The sequence below is a fragment of the Schistocerca nitens genome, chromosome 5 (assembly GCF_023898315.1).
Source record: "Schistocerca nitens isolate TAMUIC-IGC-003100 chromosome 5, iqSchNite1.1, whole genome shotgun sequence".
NCBI classification, from domain to species: Eukaryota; Metazoa; Arthropoda; class Insecta; order Orthoptera; family Acrididae; genus Schistocerca; species Schistocerca nitens.
This window is the reverse complement of record NC_064618.1, coordinates 469,946,986-469,965,103: the sequence shown is the minus strand read 5'-3', so window position 1 is coordinate 469,965,103 and position 18,118 is coordinate 469,946,986.

The window sequence follows — 18,118 nt, the reverse complement described above, 5'->3', positions numbered from 1 at the left end:
ACTACCGTAAAATGCCTAGTAGTAACATACGGAGCTAGCTGAAGTGGAATTTCCACGTAGAACAACTAGCAGGAAAATCAGACGCCAGGCTTAGACTCGTTGGGAAAATCTTAAGGAACCATAATTCATCCCCGAAATAAGTGGCTTACAAAATACTCATTCAACCGATCCCTGTCGATTATTGGTTCAGGTGGACCAGAGGACCCAGTCTATTCCATGTAAACACAGCCCACACCATTATGAAGCCACCACAAACTTGCGCAGTGCCATTTTGACAACTTGGGTCCATTATTTCGTGGAATCTTCGCCAAACTTGATCCCCTACCATAAGCTCTTATCAACTGAATTCAGGATTCATCTGACCAGGCCACGATTTTCCAGTCGTCTAGGGTCCGAAAGATATGGTTACGAGAGGCACTGCAGGCGATGATGTCATGATGATAGCAGAGGCACCTGCGGCCGCATCTGCTGCCATAGCCACATTAACGATAAATTTCGCCGCACTGTCCTAACGGATACTTTCTTCGTGCGTCTCAAATTGATTTCCGCGGTTATTTCGCGCAGTATTGCTTGTCTGTTAACATTGACAACTCTACACACATGTCGCTTCTCTCGGCCTTAATTGAAGGCCGTCGACCTCAGCGTTGTCTGTGTCGAGAGGTAAGGCCTGAAATTTGGTATTCTCGGCAAGTTCTTGACACTGTGGATTTCGGAATATTGAATTCCTAATTATTTCCGAAATGAAATGCCTACGAGTGTCTAGCTTCAATAACCATTCCGCGTTCGAAGTCCTTTAATTCCCGTCGTGATGACATAGGTCAGAAATATTTTCGCGTGAATTACCTGAGTACAAATAACAGCTCTATCAACGCATTGTCCTGTAATACCTACTGTATGCAATAATACTGCCATCTGTACATATGAATTTCGCTAACCTGTGACTTTTGTCACCGCAGTGTAGATCAGGAAGTGTGACGTCATGAAAATTGCGCAGTGTGAAACTGAAATTGTATGGCGAAATTCGCTAGTGATACGGGTCAAATATGAGTGAAATATGTCAAATATACGAGGAAGACATGTGACATGCGTGTGTGTGCACAAAGCCACTGGTGAAAAGCTCCTCCTAAACCCATGGATCAAGTTCAACCAGATTTGGTACATATATTACTTACTTTCTGGAAAGAAATACTGTGGGGATAAGAACCAGCAACTTCCTATCGTAGTGGCGTTGATGCAGTGGATTGAGAAGGAGGGAGAGAGAGATGGCCAGACAGAAACAGGCAGGAGGAGAGGGACGCGGATATGGGGGAGTAGAAGGTGCACAGGATGGGTAGGGGAAACTGACAGAGAAAAGAGAGAGGAGGAGATGGACTGAGAGAGGGGGCAGGAGGAGATGAATCGCGAAGGGGGAAGAAGAGATGGATAGAAGGAGGTGAGAGGAGGTGATGGACTAGTACAATTGAAATAAATAAATATCCAGGCAGCAGCAGATACTCAGCTGGTAAGTCAATGTCCTGATTGACTGACTCATCATTGCCCATCCCAAACTGCTAAGGACAGAGTCTTGAAATTTGTTGAGGGTACTGATATGTTGCTATTAAGGCAGTTTTGAAGATAGACCAATGAAAACTGGTATTTGATTTCTCAATCAGAAATAAAGAATGACGTATTTCACCATTTTTGGAAATTTAACCTCTAAGGAATTTTGGGAGAAAGCTTTTTCAAAAGTAAATTATTAGTCAAGAATTACTGAAGTATTTTTATAGCTGCATCTTGAAAACTGTTATTTGCCTTCTCAGTTACAAATAAAAATATAAATGCATCAGTGTCTTTGAAAACTCAACCTCTAAGAGGGTGAAATAGGGGATAAAATTTTTCATGAAAATATTTCTCTGTTAGAAATGAAAGAAATACATGTTTCACTGTTTCTTGAATCTGAAGCCCTAATGGGTGAAGTAGGAGATGAAAATTTTTAAGAAAATATTTCGTTATATTCAAAAAATTTGGAGCGGAATCTACGAAAACTGGTATTTCCCTTCTCCCTTAGATATAAAGAAATATATTTTAGGGGATAAAAGTTTCTTTGGAAATATCACCACAAGATCATAAAAACCATGATGAACAAAAACGTTAGACTCCAGTTACTGGAACTTGTTTTTGGTTGGAAGTACTTATGGAAAAAGACCATGCTTCTATGGCTTTTGTTAGCGCGAAAAGTTTAAAATGTTTTGCAATTTGTGAACAATATAAAAATTCGATTAAAGAATAACAAAACAAAAAAAATTTACAGAGCGTGTAGTCTACACAAGCAAAGCGGTGGACGCTAAGTTAGCTTAAGAATGAAAAAGCTGGGGTGCACTGTTGTCACAAAGTTACCCACCTTTACAGTAATCTACATGTTTAAGGTGGTTGAGTTAAACCAATAAACTTTCTCCAGATACTAACACGCCAAGACATGCAGTAAAATGAGTTCATGGATCTCCTCACAAAGGCTGCAATGCACAAATAGGCACTTGCTTGTACCTGGCTTGAATGCAACTGACTATATCTGAGTTAAAACAATGAAGACTGGGAAATAATACAGCAGAAAAGAGGCCACCAGTATCGAAAGGATGTGCTTTCATCATAACAAAGGAAGAATGTCAGACTCTCCAATTTGACTGGCCACTCTACTTCAGAAGGAGATTTAAATCACCTATTCTTTTCATATGAATAGTAGTGTGACCAGCAAATCACATGTTGAAAAAGGCTAAGAGACACCAATTTCCCACTAACACACACCACACTGCTAACGTCAACAAATAGAAAAGCACACAAACAACTTTTAAAAATATTTTTACCTACAAACGCAATTGTGTATCAATGCTCTGGGAGAGCTTCTGTACCATTCCATGGACTGATGCCTAGACATAACACTGTAAATACATATGTATTGTTCAGTGTTAATATTTTGGGAAACATCATGCAACCAAATGTTTAGGCAGCAGCTTCATTCTATATCAAATTAGTATATCTCTTCAAGTATTTATTCTTTTTGATGTTAGGTGTACTGTTGCTTCCCATAATTTAACGTACAATGACCCAATTAATTCTTTTTTCAGATGACACAAGTAATATAATCAAACTCATACACCAACAGAGAAAGTTGTAAATAATGTGTTTAAAAAAATTACTGACTGTTTCCCTAAATGTTCTCTCACTTAATTAAAATACAGCATGCGCAATTCTGAAAATCATGTAGTACTACACCAACGATGCATTAATCAATTTAAGGCCTGGACAAAAATAAGTAAATAAGATAGAACTGTCAAACATTTTAGGTAGATGTATTGATAATAATTTAAATTAAAAAAAGACATTTTGAACTTATTAAACAACTTAATTTAGTCATTTTTGCACTTTGTGTCATTGCAAGTCTTGGAGAGTAACAAATGTTTCAGTCGAAATACTTTGTTTTCTTTCATCAAGTAATGTCATTTGGGACTATATTCTAAGTGATTCATCTTCAATAACGAAAGCCTCCATTACACGAAAGCCTGATAGAACAACAATACATGGGCCTCATTCGTGATCATATACTAGACAACCACATCAAGTTACGTATTTTTTTGTGAAATTTGCTGCACTCATTCCACTAGAATTCAGAAGGAATAATAACATCTGTACTTACAATATTACGAGATAGTAATTATTGCTTCATTAAAATGAACTTTAGCTCAGAAAGGGGTGAATAACGCTTATCCAATGACGTTAAATGCCTGACAGATAGTAAGATTAAATTTCAAAGTAACATATAATAGTTCCTTCTTGGTGACTTCTTCTATTCTGCAGAAGTAGTTTTGTTTAGGAACTTGTAGCTTATTTAGCGCAACAACATTGCACACTTAGTTATGTTGATAAAGCAAATATGTAACCACATTTAAATACAAATTAAATTAACAATCTATAAATTGGTCCATTCCATATCACTACTATATATCTTGCAAGTGATCGATGGTGCATGTAACTAGCTAACTAACTAGCCCTCGACATTGGATGCTATTTCTGTTCGTTTGCATGTACACATTGGTACATTGTGGCAAATACTTTTCAGAATTACATCATTCGATTATGAGGTTTCTTCTTGTATTGACTGCCTAAGGGCGTACCCAGCGAGAGGTAAGGGGGAGAAGGGCCATTTCACCCCCCACCCCTTCCACTCAGAAAAAAATTAGATATTTGCAAATCGAATTTGCATCCTACACTATCATGCAGACCGAATTTTAACACATTATCAGTTTGAGGGAAACCAATACATGTAATAGATACCAAGTGTAACCAATGACTCTTGTCGTGAAGTCTCACAACTATTTGAGCTTTCGCTGCTATTCTATGTGCAACAGCAAATGGCAGATGGCTCTATTTTCTAAAAGCTTCCAATAGTGATACGAGTATACCTTCATTTCACAATGCTTTTTCTCCTGTTACTAGGCAATGTCAAAGAAACTTTGAGTATGAAGTATTCGCATGTAAATGGACGATGCTTGCTTTATAAGAAAATAATATATGCATCCTCTGGATGCTGGACATCTTTTCAACATCAATAATTTTGCATTTCAGTAAATAATGCTTTTATTATGGACAACACATACTTGATTAGAAGATTCCCGATCAGATAGACGTTTTAGAGCGATACACACCATATACAAATGGTGCATGGAAACACAGCAACTTAGATGCGTTATTCTGCCTTTAATGTTTTATTACAATGGGGACTATATTATTCTTTATGTTTTATTTTTTATCTTCTTATATTATAAATCTTTGGTAATTTTCATTTTTACATATCTTTTACATTTGACCTATTTTATGAAATAAAAAGACGTATGTAAACGGGGGGGGGGGGGGGTCGTGGACTCTTATCATTTCTGAAATTTGTGTCTATTTAAAGCAGATCATTAAGCTATACTTTTAGTATATAACACTCCTGCTTCAGTAAGCGCCCTTGACAACTTTGCGCCAAGGGTAAGAGGCTTCCTATATTTTAACGCAGCATTTTGTATCATTCGATAGCTATTCTTAAAGCATTTCTGTGTACTGTGATTTGTTGACTGTAGCATGGACTGATGATGGTACTTGGTAGCAAAGCCGGTAGTCATTAGACAAAATCAAAGTGTGACTGTAAATTAAAGCAATCTGCTTTTTTTTCGAAATTTTATAAAAACTATCCCCTGACAGTTGCAGGTAGTAAGTGCCTGATATTAAGTGTTCGGTGATTAGTAAACACAGATTTTTAAGTTCCAGATTTTAATTTGTAGTAAATCTTGCTCATTTCCTCCAACCTTTCCTCCCACCCCCACTCCACCCACCTCCGCAAAATTAAACGTTGCTCTCTCCCCTTCCTCCCCGTCTCACGTTTCTCTCTGCCCCCCTCCCCTCTCTCCCTAGGTCAAATCCTGGGTGCATTCTTGTGTCTGCCACTGATGTTCTTCTGAGACTCAAAACGTGTAATTTTCGGAGTTACTGCCAAACATACACATCAGTTCAGGAAGAAACACAGTCGTCCAGATGAAAGATAAACCTTTACATCGAACTGTCTCATGAAAGTCACCTTAGGTAAATCGGCGTTGTTTTCAAACATATAATTGGCGTCTGCAGTCCCGTAGCGTACATCACGAACTCCAACAGTCTACCTTCTTTTTACATAGAGCCAGACGGTGCAACCTTGGGACGCCCTTTCGAGAGCACTGGAGTAGAAACCACCATCAGCCATTCAAATTTAAGTTTTCCGTGGTTTCCGTACATCGTTTCAGTTGAGTGTCGAAATGGTTATACGGTCGATTTTCCTTCCAGTCTGTGTCCAACTGAACTATTACTCTGCCTCCACTGACCTCGACATTGACAGGGAATTTAAATTTAAGCTACTTTCTGTGCATCCCATTTTGTACCTTATCATCCCTATGCTCTCATAAAAGTAACGTAGACAACGGCTGTTGTCTTTCCTATTCTTGTCTTTTCTATTCAAATCTACTACGCGTGGTTCATCTGCGTCATCTGCTACCCAGGTGGTAGACGTATCAAGTAACAAGAGTAAACGTTTATCTGCTACGTGGGTCATTGGTAAAGTTCTCCATGTCCCCCCCCCACCCACGTTCCAACATCCTGTCGACCTGAAATAGCGTGTAGAGCAGTCCTTAAAAGGATAATATCTAGATGTCAATGGTTTTATAATATACTAGCGGAATGTTTCTATCTTTCTTACAGTTCGTCAAACAGTCTATGTCTGCAGAAAGTATAGAATATATAACTGCGCTACACTGAACCGTCAAATGGTTTATTTTGCTTACATCTACAGCTACATTTTCTTAAGTCGCCTTAAGGTATTAGCGGAAATTACGAGGGGCTTGCAACACTTTATTTTTCTCCATAATCCATAGTGCGCCATCTGACTCGTCATTACAGTTGCAAGTATGTAGTAATTTTGTCTGACCGTAGGTAGTTGGACAATCACTAGAAGTATAATCCCTGCACAGTATAGGTCAATTTCCCAACTGCTGTCATTACGTTAGGGGACTACCTGGATCATGATAATCAAAAACAGCCGCGGATGCGTTGTAAAACGCTGCGAATATTAACATTCGGTTTGTGGCAGTGCATGGAGAGTAAGCGCCGTTACGAGAAGTGCTCTTGCAACGCTACAGCGTTCGTCCCCATACGAGTCGGAAAACCCCGGCTGCCACTGCTGAAATGGGGTTCCAGGTACCACCACGCCCACCGTATTTTCCTGAACGCTTTTACTTACGTAGGCTCTCCTCTAACCATTTTTCTGGCGTCTGTCGCACCCACCGCAGGACAGCTAATCGCAGTTCCTGGAATTCAGCGAAATGATGCCTGAGGAGAGGTTATTTCATAGCTGCGAAAAGGTTGTAACTGCAACTGTAATGATGAATCACGTAGCGCACCATGAATGATGTGAAAAAATAAAGTATAAAACGATACGGAATGCCTCTCTTACTTACGACTAACAATATTGTTTCCCTCCTTCTGTGTCACACTTGCGAATAGTACCCAGAAAGAACCACTAGCCGGCCGCGGTAGTCTAGCGGTTCTAGGCGCTCAGTGCGGAAGCGCGTGACTGCTACGGTCGCAGGTTCGAATCCTGCCTCGGGCATGGATGTGTGTGATGTCCTTAGGTTAGTTAGGTTTAAATAGTTCTAGGTTCTAGAGGACTGATGACCACAGATGTTAAGTCCGATAGTGCTCAGAGCCATTTGAACTAAGGAACCATTACCGGTAAGTCCTTCTATAAGCTCAAACTTCCCTGATTTCAGTGCCGGGAGCATTTCGCGAGATATATATAAAATGTGTAGTATGTGGCTTCACATTTCCTGCAATTTGCATCCTCGTAATTTTAATGATCAACCACTCTGGGACCCACAAAGCCCCTCTTGTATTGTCTTCCTCTGGAACTGAATAAAGATCTCCGTGATGTTCTCACTCAGTAAATGAATCCGTGAAGAACTGTGTTGCTCTTCTTTGGATGTTCTCTATCTCTATTTATTTCTACCTTGTAAGCTGCCAGACTAACGAACAATACTCAGGAATTGGTCGAACGAGTTTCATTTTTTTGTGGAAGAATAACCCTGTATAAGTCGGTGCTACATGACAAATTCTCATCGTACACTAATGGCTTTTTTTGAGCAAGGATCTTCGGAATGAACTTGCATCGAGACATGGGACATCATCAACATTGACAACTGGAGTGTGTACAAGAACTGATTCTCATTGATCTATGTATGTTTCCAGAAAGACCAGCTGAGATTAGATCGCAAAGCGATGCGTTTATAGAAGCATGAATCTCAATTCGACTTGCTTCCATCGCACCATGAATATCATCCAGCATTTCTTCGGAATTATTCTCAGTCTGACGCCAGGAACGAACAAAATATACAGTTTTCGCACATCCAAATACATTTACTAAGTAGTGAACCGTCTTGAATTTTGGTACGGGGTCCTCATGAACTTCCCTCAAATCTGTATTTTGCCCAGGTCCATATTTAAAATACGAGGGCGGTTCAGAAAGTAACCTCCGATTCGTCACAGTGCGGGTTGTGGGAGGAGTAGCGACGCCATCTGTGCGTTCACGTACTCAACAGGTCAGTCGGCATCAAGCCGTGGTCGAGTGAACGTCGTACCTGCGCTAGTTTAGTTTTTGTGGCAGTTTGAAATGTGTGCTGCAATAGAAAACCCCGCCAAATGTGAAGTGCGTGCTGTCATAAGGTTTTTTACAGCCAAAGGATATTCTGCAGCAGCTATTCATCGTGAGCTTTGTGCCGTGTACGGACCAAGAGTTATGAGTGAAGGAGTTGTCCGTGAATGGGTACGTTTATTTAAAAGTGGACGAGAAAACGTTCATGATGAAGAGAGGAGTGGTAGACCATCATTGGTGACTGACGAACTCGTTCAGACAGTTGATGCAAAAGTTCGTGAAAATCGACGTTTCTCAATGTCGGAGTTGTCTACTGGTTTTCCACAGATTTCTAAGACTCTCTTGTACGAGACAGTGACAGCAAGATTGGGTTACCGTAAGTTCTGTGCACGATGGGTGCCCAAAATTCTTACCGACCACCACAAAACTCAAAGAATGGCCTCTGCATTAGACTTTCTGTCACGTTATGAGGACGAAGGAGAACCATTGTTAAACAGAATCGTGACCGGTGACGAAACCTGGATTAAGTACGTGAACCCTGAGACAAAAGAACAATCAAAGATGTGGGCACATTCAAATTCGCCTACCAAACCAAGAAAAGCCTCGCAAGATTTTTCTGCCAGAAAACTGATGGCAACGGTGTTTTGGGATGCCAAAGGGGTGTTGTTGGTTGAATTCATGGAACGTGGTACGACCATTAATCAAGACGTGTACTGTGAAACAATAAAAAAGTTACGACGGGCTATACAGAACAAACGCCGTGGTATGCTGACTTCCGGTATCGTTTTTTTGCACGATAACGCCCGTCCTCACTCTGCTCGCAGAACAACCGGCCTTCTTGAGTTCTTCAAGTGGGACGTTATCAACCATCCACCTTACAGCCCAGACCTGGCGCCAAGTGATTATCACCTCTTCATGCATTTGAAGAAATGGCTCGGGTCACAGCGGTTTGATGACGACGAAGAGCTCAAAGATGCGGTCACAGGCTGGCTCCAGGCACAAGCGGGTGATTTTTATGCAGAAGGAATTTCAAAGCTTGTGAAGAGATACGATAAGTGCCTCAATCGCTATGGAGACTATGTAGAAAAATAGTGCAAAGATGTAGTTGTAAGATGTATATATTAAAATATTTTTATTTAACTTGGTGTATTTTTTTAAATCAACCGGAGGTTACTTTCTGAACGGCCCTCGTAAAAATGTTTGTGACTACGTGAATTTTGTTGTTCATTTCCACGACACTGCTGACGCTGATCACATAAGATAGTTGCAACCAGACAACTCCACGTTGAATCTGTTTGTGAAAACTACCAGAACTACTGACAGTTCAAGTTTATCAACAGGTATATTGCTATTTCGTATAAATTTGCCAGACTGGTCAATTCACTTTCGAACAACTCACGCCCATTTACCTACGTGGAACATAATGGTAACAGTTTTACGTATGTTTGAATATCGGAGACTTCGACCAACATATCGTCTCTTCCTTATACACTTGGAGCAGTAATACGACTTGTCGAAGTTACATCACTTGATAGCCACAATCCTAAATTGAGGAAACAGTAGACATCGTAGTGGCCTCGTCGCGGTAAGCTGGAAGAGGTCAACTGTAAAACCTATTAACATAACTATCTGCGTTGAAGTGTGCTTCTTTGGTTCTCAGGAATCTTGGCAAAAAGATACAACCCTGATACATTTATACAGTTATTATTTTTCCCTCCATTTTCCTGTCTCTTACCCTGTGCAGATGTGAGTTCAACATACTAAAGGAAACCCTTCATATGACACTGCCAGTATAAGGGTGATATGAGGATTGCTGCAGATCGACGGGACGAGGTTGTGCAGTGGCTAGCACATCGAACTCTTAGTCGGGAGGACGGCGGTAGATATCCCAGTCCAACTTCAGTTTTAGCTTTTCCGTAGTTTCCCCAAATCCCAGATGATTCCTTTGAATAGGATATATTCTTCCCCAGATTGAGCTTGTGCTCCTTCTCGAGTGACCTCATCGTCGACAGGATGTTAAACACGAGTTTTCTTTCGTTTTTTTTCTTTTTGATTCAGATCGCTAGGTATCCAGCTCGGCTCGATTTGTAATGAGCATCAAAACTGTACTGCATGGTAAAAAAAGTGAAACATCCGGAACGGGAGGAGGAAACGAAATGAAACTTCACGTGTTGCGAGGGTATGTGATGTTATTGCAGTGATTACACAATCGAATCAAATTTACAAATAATTTATTAGTATGAGCTCACTTCTCTGTACGACGTGTGCAACCACTGGACTGGTTGCATGCACCGATTCGGTTCGAAGCTTGTCATAAAGTTGTTGCATCCTTTGCTTTGGGGAGCTGGCCCACAATTTTGTATGTGTTCCTTGATATTCTGGATGCTAGGAATGGGACGCCGTCATACACGGCTATGACTTCCTGATCACGTCACCGCTCCAGACGCAGCCGTTTGTGTCGCTGTGTTAACGGCAGCCAACGCATGGGGCGGTAATTCCCCAGTCCAGCTGCTGCTAGTCTCTCACCAATGGTGTGGTAGGACACAGAAAAATGCAAGGAATCAGTTACATGTTCCAGGGTGGCAGGAGCATATGTGCAGGGGTTACGACGTGCTTGATACACAATACGGCGATCCTCCCTTTTGATGGTCATACGTGGTCGACTGGAGCCTTGACATATACCCTCATGTTCCTATGCATCCACTGCCACATCCGAATGCATCAGACATCAGGATATTGCACGACTCGACCAGCAGGCCAAATGGAGACGTAAAATGAGGTGACTGACCAACTATGTCCGGTGCTGATAACATTGTCTCACACGAGTACGCGATGATCACAATGAGCATCTGAAGCTGTTTACGATCCTTGTTTGTCCTACCAGGCGTGGTAACAACGCTGAACATGAACAATACCACTGCATTCTGAAGGTCGTTCTACCTGTCACAGAGAACTGCAATTCTAGTCATTTGTATACCCGCTGATGGGGGGTCACGAATTCACCTTGCCATCCGACCATGTGTTCTGGGTGCTTCATTTTTTTCGCCAGGCGGTGTACAAAGTAAACTATGTAGACATGAAAGAAACAGTAATATGTATGCAAAGATGAAAAGATGTGGTTTCGAATTCCTTCATCATGTCACTGCCAAGGTGATCTGTCGAGATCTACATATAATTTATTCATACGTTTATCTCCCTCTACACGATTTATTTCCAGTTCACAATAAAGTGCCTGACAAAGAGTACATCGACCAACCTTCAACCTATTTCCCTACCGTTCCACTCTCGAACAGCGCGCGTGAAAACGTAAATCTTTCTGTGCGAGCTCTGATTTCTCCTAGTTTATTACGACGATCATTTTTCTTTATGAAGGTGGACGCTAACAAAATATTTTCTATCTCTGAGAAGGAAGTTAGTGATTGAAATTTGATGAGAAGATCCTGACGCAACAAAAAACGCCTTTGTTTTAATGATTGCCACCCCAATTCTTTGAACTTTTTTGATGTTCCCCTTCAATTATACCTGATGCGGCGCCCATACCGCATAGCAACACTCCAGTAGATGGCGGACGAGCATAGTATAAACAGTTTCCTTAGCACACCTGTTGCATTTTCTAAGTTTCTGTCAATAAATCACAGCCTTTGGTTGGCTTTCCTCACAACATTATCTATGTGATCACTCCAGTTTATGTTATTTGTAAATTTAATTCCTTAGTATATAGTTAAGTTTACAGCGTATAAATTTATTTGATTTATTGTGTACCCCAAATTTAGCGGATTCCTTTTGGTACTCGTGCGAATGATTTCACACTTTTCATTATCTTAGGGTCAATTGCCACATTTCGCACCACACAGATGCCATGGCTAAATAGTTTTGTTTTGATCACCTGAGGACGTTATAAGACGGTAAATGAGAGCATCATCTGAAAACAATTGAAGAGGGCTGCCCAGATTGCCTTCTAAATCGTTAATGTATAACGCTGGATATAGATCCAGTTGCACAACTGAGACAATACTACGAAGACTTGCAATTTGATTAGATGTAGCTTATGAGGAACCGTGTCAAAGGCCATCTGGAAATCCAAAAATAAGGAATTAATTTGATACCCCTGTCGATTGTACCCATTACTTAGTGAGAATAAAGAGGTAGCTGTGCTCCACAAGACCCATATTTTCTGAAATTGTGTTGGCTGTTTGTCAATAAATAGTTTTCCTTGAGGCAACTCATGATGTTCTAATACTGCGTATGTCCCAGAATCCTACTCCAAGTCGACGTTAGCGACATAATCTTTGCATACGGATCTTTTGACGAAATTGGTATCATGCGAGAGCCCTCTGGTAATTAGGATCACAAATCTGCAACCCTGGTGGATATACTTATCATGGGGTCATCTGTTGTCCAGTGTGGCAGGTCGATGGTTCCATTTTCACACTGAGGTGGTTTTGGCCTTATAAATGACAGTTAAGAACACTGAGTCATGTCTATTATTGTTCAGTAAAAAAAAAAGCAGCGCGAGTTTGATGTACATTGCACTGAAATATCGTGCTGCATAAACGTTGCCACCTCCACACAAGGCAAAAAGCTATCGGGCGCCATCTTAAAAATTACGTTTATCTGTAACTGTAAAAGCATCTCCTCGCTACACACGCCGATATCGTTTCAAGATTCTTTCCATAACTGCATACCCATAACCGTGCAGCAGTTCCTCACAAATTGTGGTTTTATTCGAATGAAAATCGTGTTTATAATGTATTGATTGAACCGAGTTGCAACAGGTTGCAAGGGATAAAGACCATGTAAAAACAAACATAACGAGAAAAATACCAAAATCAAAATCAAAAACAGAATATCATTGTGATGTATATCAAACTATCCCCCTTGATCAGAGGATTATAAAAGTGAAACAGGGGTTTATCTGATAGAGTATTACGAGAATTATCCATGAACCTTTTTAGGTATTTTAATTAATAAATAGTAATTAAAACAACGTTTTAAGTGAAACTATTTATCAGAATCGAGGTGATTTTACTTCATGCTTCGACTGATATATATCAGTTGCTTCAAAAGGGATCTCTAAACAAGTGTCAAAATTAGGTTAGATTAGAGATTAGATTAGATTCAGTGTTCTTTCCATAGACCCAAAAAATTAGATGATTCTCGTTGGTGTGGAACATGTCAGAAAGTATAACATAAAACATTTGAATATAATACTTACTATCCTGATCATATGTAAGGAGATTGTCGAAATAGGTGAATACAATGCGGTAAACGGGAACAGCTAATATTTACAGAATTAACACGCTGTAGGAATCAAACACTGTTATGCACTATTAATAAATTTATCATACACAAAATACCTAACCTTGACTGTTGTGACCAATTACCGTAAAAACTGAAATCTAACAGATATTTTTACTTAAGCTGGCTTAACAGTCTCTGTTAAGATACTCACCTATGAGTAGAAGGAATTGCCTATCAAAAAGTCTTTCAAACTCTGTTTAAACCGCGATTTATCTGAAAGCAAGTTTTTAATGGTTGCTTGCAATTTATTTAAAATGTGTGTTCGTGAATGTTGGACACCTTTTTGGACCAAGGTAAGTGATTTTAGGTCTTTATGTAGATTGTTCTTATTCATAGTATTGATACTATGTATTGAGCTATTGGTTGGAAACAGAGATATATTACTTGCAACAAATTTCATTGAGGAATAAATATATTGAGAAGCAGTGGTTAGAATACAAAGTTCCTTGAGCAGGTTTCTAAATGATGTTCTTGAATGTACAACACAAATGATGTTATTACACGCTTTTGCATGGTAAAAGCTATTGCTCGGTTTGATGAGCTACCCCAGAATATGATCCCGTATGACATAATAGAATGAAAGTAAGCAAAGTGTGCAAGTTTCTTTTATATTTATATCTCCTACATCTGACATCATTCTTACTGCAAATATAAACTTGTTTAGGCCCTTCTGCAATTCTGTGGTATGCTCTCCCCAACTGAATTTATAAGCGGGTTGTAATTCCAGAAATTTAATACTGTCGACCTCTTCGATCTGAATGTTTTTATACGTTATACGCATACTGGAAGGAACTCTCTTATAGGTTCTGAATTGCATATAGTGAGTCTTTTAGAAGTTTAGTGACAGTGAATTAGCTTTAAACCACATATTAATGACAGTGGCTGAGATATGTCCTCGCACCAGGCTTTGCAGAATTCGTAGGTGGAAATTATCCCCACAAAACCTCTTATATCAATGCGTATAAGATGTAGTTCTGACTTCCAATAAATGTTAATAAATCTGGAGATATTTTCTAAACCCAGTACGAAAACATGAACAACAGAAAGAAAGCTGAAACAGTAAATACATGTACAAAGACAAATACGGAAGGGAAGCGAGAAATTCTAGCAATTCTGTCTAACGGCCGAAAATGTCTATCATGTAACATAACAACCAACTTTCAAAAATGGTTCAAATGGCTCTGAGCACTATGGGACTCAACTGCTGAGGTCATTAGTCCCCTAGAACTTAGAACTAGTTAAACCTAACTAACCTAAGGACATCACAAACATCCATGCCCGAGGCAGGATTCGAACCTGCGACCGTAGCGGTCTTGCGGTTCCAGACTGCAGCGCCTTTAACCGCACGGCCACTTCGGCCGGCTCAACCAACTTTTATTAAGTAGAATTTTAGGATAATGTTTACAAATCAGTTTCCACCCGAAACACACGATTTGGAGTAGGTCGTGTGGTAGAACTCAATCTCGGATTTATGATAATGGTGGCACATTGAATAGAAATTGTATCACAACGTGATAAACTACATGCCAAGCGATTATAAGCCACTTACGTCGAATGCGAGGCTCAAAGTGGAATACTGCAGACACTAATAAACGATTGTGCTCTACGTACAACATACAACTGCGCCCAGTCAGGTTATAAAAGGACAATCAGCATTCACTGAAGCAAGAGACCATCAAAGCCAACATAATCATAGAAGGTCCGTGTAACTATCAATCCGCCTCTATAGATGACAGAAACAGTCCCCGAAGTGACGCAGTGCTTAGCACACTGGACTCGCATTCGGAAGACGACGGTTCAAATCTGCGTCCTGCCGTCCATATTTAGGTTCCCGTGATTTCTCAAATAGTTTCAGGTAAATGCCTGGATGGTTCCTTCGATTTTTCTCCCCATCCTTGACGCGGCCCGAGTTTGTGCTCCGTCTCTAATGACCTCGATGTTTACTGGACTTTAAATCTTAATCTTCCTTCCGTCCTTCCTTGGCAGGCAGTTCGTCAAAATGTCGGTGGCGAAAGACAGTTTCGTCATCGGCATCTGACTGGCAGAGGAAGGAGACGGGGTGGTGAACAGTTCTCAATGACCAGACTTTGATTGTGATAGGTGCTTCGGATAGGGACGTTAAATACGGCGGCCCGCTTGTTGGTGTTCGAGAGGAGTTGGTCTATGTGCTGCAGCCGGGTTTCTCCTTCCCCCTTCCCTCTCAACCTTATGAACAACACATCAAGCTGATCTCTAAAAGTAATCACCATTGCGCGGTAACCGTCTTTTTTGTTTGCGTTGCTGGCCTGTACTGCTTGCCTGCTTGGTTGTTTGGTGCTCATACACTAGTACGATACAGTATTCTTATCTCCCCTACTGGATGCTATGGTTGAATGTTCGTGATAATATTTCGTGTGAGTACGATCCTTATTTCTAATTATTGATAAAACACTAGTGCATGGAACGGATAACAAGAAACATACACACAAAACCAACGCACTTAGTAATGGGGGCGGTAACTGCTAGCATTTTTTTCAGGCCTACGCCCGTATTCCTATAGGGTTATCAAAAGGGGGTAATGCTATTTGATTTGGCATTATTTACAAAGGTAATAAGGGGGTTCTTACTCTTACAATTATGGATTTGAGCTTTGGGAAACGAGAGGTAATTGTCTGAAAATTCCGACTCTGGTTTTTTTCAGGTTATTGAAATTTTATTACAAATTTAGATGTTATAATTGAACATAATCTGAAAGCATTGGTCCGTACTATTATCAGTGCTGACAAGTATTGAAATAGCTAATTGGTCTCGTGTTACCAGCCGATCAATGGTCACATTACAGGGAGGCTGAAGGGAATTCGTTATCACACACCAGGACACAACCTTTCCATGCGTCGCCACGCTGAAGCACACCGCTAATACATAAATTAATGCACTACATAAATTAATGCACAGGCATGACCACAGAGTTGGGAAGTTACCCACAGAGATGCTTGAGCACATAATTTTCTAGTACGCTCGCGGGGCGAGCCAAAGAGGGGAAGTTAGCTCGCGAACTGTATCTACTATGATATTTTGCATTTCACATCTTATCAGCTTCCAGGCGGAGCCTCTCCACCTTGCGTCCTCTCCTCAGCACGCCCCGCTTACCTTCTCCCGCCAAGCTACCGACCGGTCACTCCGACCGTTGTTCGAACTGCCATGTTCCTATTGGCTGAATGCGAACCTCCACACTCTACATACCTCAGAACCGCTCTTTCCAAAGTGCCTCAAGCAATGCCTGTGTTTAGTTTCCCTAGTTTCTCTTTTGAGAAACCCACTGTATCTACTGTTAATCTTTTAAACTGTTCTTCATCTTTCCAAGCCCAACACATTCACACAGCATGCTCCCATACATACTGGAAAGGTACAGAGAGGACGAGGAAGTGTGACACGTTGAAAAAGTAATCGAAATAAAAAGCTTAGTTGTCTTCTACATGTCCATTAGCTTGGTTATTCATGAATCATACTCACAGTACCGATTCATGTATCATACTCACAGTACCGCTTCACCATAGTCACTTACAACGGACAGACACATTTGAGAGACAACATTCATCCTCGGAGAAGAAAAGATGTTATTATGCGTGAGGAAGATAAGCCTTCCCAATAAGGGAGCTGAATAGAGCAAGACATAACTAGTCATTTTAAAGGAAATGTATGCCCTGAGCAAAGAAGTATATCATTCATTAATATTCTGTTTCAAAAGACCACGCCCTGAGACAGTATACTGACACTATTTACAGAATCTCAACATTCTACCGACCTGATATCGTTACAGACTTACAGACAGAAGCAGGATACGGTGCAAAGCGGTAATCACCTTCTTCTTCTGTCCTTGAAGGAAATTCTAGTCCGTATTAAAACCTGTGATGTTAGATCAGGGAACACGTTTTGATGGAAGCTGTGAACAGCAACGGTGTGGGAAATAAAGTGCCAATACTGTTTGCAGAGTTAATCCGCCTCTTTACTCTGTCCTTCATCTGCTGAATACATGTGGTCCACGACTCCTCGAGGAGGGGTCCTCCACAGACTAAACTCCGTCCTCTTCGCTTCCCCACTCCATTTCCTGTTTACGCTTTCAACCTTCCCGCAGATGCTAGCGTGCGATCGCAGAAATTTGAGGATGGCTGTGTGTGGTGCTGGTATCTCGTTTCTCGCGGTAATCATGTAAAATTACTGGATGATTGAAAAAAAGTCACATATTCCTAAAGGAGGTAGTATTGTTCAAAACTAGAAGAAAAATTCCGATAATCATATGCCCCAAAACCAACCCTGTTTATATGGGTCAGTAAGGCCTCTCGTTCCTATCTGTCTGTTACGTAAAAATACACTATAACCAGTACTGCAGGTGGCTCCATTCAGATCGTGTCACTTCCGTTTGTCACACGCTTCTGTAATATCTGAATATTGTATATGGGTTTGCCATAAAGAATGCCTTTAAATTTTTCCATAGGTAAGAAATCCAACGGATTCGTATCTAGTGAACGGGGAGGCCATGCTACCGCATCTTCTCGACCAATCCATCGTCCACGAAACGATGTGGTGAGGTATATCGCCTGATCCGTAGACAACGGGCGCGAGAGGGAGGGTGTGAATCGTCGTGTAAAA